The following is a 4,250-nucleotide window of genomic DNA, read 5'->3' as shown; positions in this document are numbered from 1 at the left end:
GGGGGGGGGGGGGGGGGGGGGGGGGGGGGGGGGGGGGGGGGGTTGATGAGGCGGGAAGTCCTGGAACTTCATTTCTCTCGTTCTGTAGGGAGAGCCGTGGATTCCATTTAGAGATAAGCCAGCCTCGATTTGTCAAGCTTCAGCCCCCTGAGTTGTGCCTGTCATCCTACAGGACGAGGCAGAGAAGAGGGTGAGAGTTGAAGAAACGTGCTCCACCAGACAAGCATAAAAAACACAAAGGTCAGCAAAAATCCTTAGGTTGGAGCAGCCACTGCTACCTATTAAAGCATCAGGGCTCTGTCAAGAAGAGCTTGAGGCTGGAGATGTGCTGTGTGAACAGGGCTCTCAATTCAGAAAGGAGTCATTTTTTTTTTTTTAAAGATGGCATATGCCCTGCATTTTTAAAAATAGTTCACAGTCCCCAAGTGAGGAAGCTCCTGTCTTCAAGGCAATCTCCTCTTAATCAGTGACTTCTTGAAGTAGACTGTGCTGTAAACAGCGCAGGGCTTGTCAGTCAGGCCTGGCCCTGCTCTGGTTAATGGTGTAACCTCGGGAACATTAAACTCCCCAAGCTTCGGTTTCCTCATTCATAAAACAGGGGTGATAATGCCAGATTCACAGGGCTTTCACAGGATTTAATTGGAGATGTTGAGTAAAACACTGAGACCAACACTGGACTGGGTAAGTGTCACACCCATTATTACTGTTGTTATAATGAATCCCTTCCCTGTAATGACCATTTCCTGAAGAGTTTAATCACCAGTTACCTCCAAACCCTTCAAACCAGAGATCCTCAAAAACTTCATTCAATGCAGCACCATGCCTAGCCCAGAGCTGAGTTCAGTGCATTTGTGCCAGACATCATGCTTGGCCTTGAGACACAGGGGTAAGCAAGGTGCTTCCTTGAGAACATATGATAAACACATGTTCGTTGCACATTTTCATCAGTGCTGTGAAGAAAAAGTTGGTGGTTCTCAAAGTATGGTTCCCCAGACCAGCAGTACTATCTCACCTGGCAGCTTGTAGAAATGTAAATTCCTTGGCCTTACCCCAGACTAATAAGTATCAACTTTGGAGGGAAGGAACACATAGAGAAGTGGTATAAACATGTCATTGTTTGCTCTAGAGTCCCTGTCCCCCAAAGAGCATCACAGGCCCTCCAGGTGATGCTGACCATTCTGTCAAGAAAACCTCAGCTCTACTACCTCTCCTTTGACTGTTGTACTTGCTGCCTCACTGGCCTCCATGCTTTCTTTCCCCTTCCTCCTTTACCCCTTTAAGTCTGTTCTTAAAGCAGCAGCCAAAACTATCCTATTATATGCAACCAGATCTTGTTGCTACTTGATTCTTAGACAGCTAATGGCTCCCTAATTCATCTGGAATAAAAGACAAAGTCCTTAGAAGCTATCAAGACAGTTCTCACTCCACCTTCCTCCTTCCCCTTCTGATATTATGTCCTTCTACTCTCCCTTCCCACCCCCACTCACTTAGCTCCAGCCCAATGGCTTCTTTGTTGTGCTTCCAATACACAAGACACAATCCTACCTTAGGGCCTTTGCACTGCTCTTCCCTGTACCTAGAATGCTCTTCTTTCTGATATTCACGTGGCTTCATCTCTTACCTCTTCAAATTTACACTCAAATTTTTTTTAATTTTTTTTAATGTTTATTTTAAAGACAGAGTGCGAGGAGGGGAGGGGCAGAGAGAGAGGGAGACAGAATCTGAAACAGGCTCCAGGCTCTGAACCGTCGGCACAGAGCCTGAAGTGGGGCTCAAACCCACAAACCGCAATATCATGACCTGAGCTGAAGTCGAACACTTAACCAACTGAACCACCCAAGCACCCCTATACTCAAATGTTGACCTCTAAATAAAATTAAAATTGTGACCTTCCCAACACTTTAGCTCCTCAGAGAACAAACAAATTCCCACGATCCTCCCAAAAGCCCCATCCTATCCCTAGAGAAGGAATCATCCATCCCTCACCCTCACAATCCTCCACCAAGGTGTGGGTAAACTTTTGAATTTTCCCAATAAGTCTCAGAGTGAAAATGCTGGGAATCCCTGACCTCAGCTTCCTGAGGTTTCTCTGTCTGGAGGAAATGAAAGCCGAAATCATCACCATACTCTACACACTGCCCTCTTTCTTGGTTTTGCTTGTCACCGTGGTTGACCTTACCCTGCTGCTCCAGGAGACAAATTTCAGAAAGCCTGGAAAATACTATCATCAGGGCTTGTTTTGCTGTTCCTAAAAAAGGCCAGCCATGGGCTTGAGATGCAGCAGGGTGGGTGGATGGGAGCCCTGGGCCAGCAGGAACTGGGCACTGCTGGGTGGGGCCTCCCAGATAATGGAAATGGCTGGGTGTTCATGTATGAGTCTGATGCTCCACTCGAGGATACATGCCTACACACAGAGCCTTGGAAACAACTCCTCACCCTGGCCTTGAGTTCACCCAGCTAGGGAAGGGCTCTAGAAAAGGGTGGCTCTAAGTTTTGGAAACGTCCACTTTATTTGCAAGGAGCAGTTGGGAATGCTGCTCTGTGTACTATAGAGCAGTTTGTTTGTTTGTTTGTTTGTTTGTTTGTTTAAATGTTTGTTTCTGAGAGAGAGAGAAGGAGGGACAGAGAGAGGGAGACAGAGGATCCGAAGCAGGTTCTGTGCTGTCAGCACGGAGCCTGATGTAGGGCTCGAACTCATGAGCCACAAGATCATGACCTGAGCCAAAGTCAGATGCAACTGTCCCTGAACCACCCAGGCACCCTGGGCCTGATTTGCTTTTTAAACGTTCTCCTTCCACAAGTAATATATTAACCCATTGTGTTGTGAAAGACTTGAGCAGCACAAAAGTTCAGAGAGTAAAATATGAACATCTTTCCTGATACAAACCATCATCCCTCTCCCCCTGTTCCCGGTTTGGTGTATGTTCTTATATATAAGCCCTTTCTCTCAATATTTACACACGCATACATGTATATGTGTATGTATTTAGACACACAATTGTGTGTTTATGCATGTTTTCAGTTTTATAGAAATGAAATTGTACAAAAGGTAATGGTCACATGATTTGATATTTTCACTGATCAAAATAAGTTGAGGTCTTGAGGATGCTTGCATGACAGAGCATGCAGAGGCATATCCATGGTGTTCTTTTGGTTGGAATGGACCATGATAGATTTCGTGGTTCTGATAGACCACACATCCTTGCACATGTATCTTCGTGCATATTGTATATATTTGGTAGGGTAGATTGTTAGAAGTGGAATTGCTGAATCAAAAGGAGTTACAAATGTTGATGGAATTGACCTCCTAAAAACTTTACCAGCATACACTTCCTCAGCTGGTCTTAGTTCTTTACCTGGTGGGGGTGACCAAATCTTCTTTCTTAAAGGGTCTGGCCATCACTAATCCTACCTGGACTGAATTGTCATAGTTTGCCATTAACCTTAATCACAGGGCATGATAAACTAAAAGACCCCCTAACAGATCTCATGTATTCCAGACATATTCTTCTGTCTTCTGGTTTTCATTATTTCCATTGGAAATTTAGTTGTAATTCTAAGTGCCACTTTGACACATTATCTGTCTATTCTCTATAGCTGTTTTAAGATTTTTTTTATGGTATTGTGCAGTTTCATTGGGATATATATGAGTGTGGATATCTTTCCATTTACTTTGCTTGAAATTTATTGAGAGTCCTGGATCTGATGTCTTTTAAAAATTCCAAGACATGAGGCACCTGAATGGCTCAGTCAGTTAAGCATCTGACTTCGGCTCAGGTCATGATCTCATGGCTCGTGAGGTTGCCCCACCTGGGGCTGTGTGCTGTCAGCTCAGAACCTGGAGCCTGCTTCGGATTCTGTGTGTGTGTGTCTCTCTCTCTGCCCCTCCCCTGCTCATGCCCTATCTTTCTCTTTCTCTCTTTCTCTCTCTCAAAAATAAATAAAAACATTAAAATTAATAATAATAATAATAATAATAATAAAAATTCCAAGACATTCTCAGGTAGGTAGGTAGATAGACAGACAGATATGCATTTTTTTCTGAACCATTTGAGAGTAGGTCAGAGACATTGTACTCTGTTTCCCCCAAATACTTCCCAGTGCATTTCCTAAGAGCAAGGATTTTCTCTTTCATTACCGCAGTTCAATTTTCAAAATACAGACATTTAAAATTGATAAAAAAAAAAAAAACTATTTTCTAATCCACAGTCCATATTTAAATTTCATCAGTTGTCTCAATAAAGTCTTTT

Source organism: Panthera uncia, chromosome C2 (genome assembly GCF_023721935.1).
Source record: "Panthera uncia isolate 11264 chromosome C2, Puncia_PCG_1.0, whole genome shotgun sequence".
Taxonomy (NCBI): Eukaryota; Metazoa; Chordata; class Mammalia; order Carnivora; family Felidae; genus Panthera; species Panthera uncia.
Note: the sequence above shows the minus strand (reverse complement) of the source record.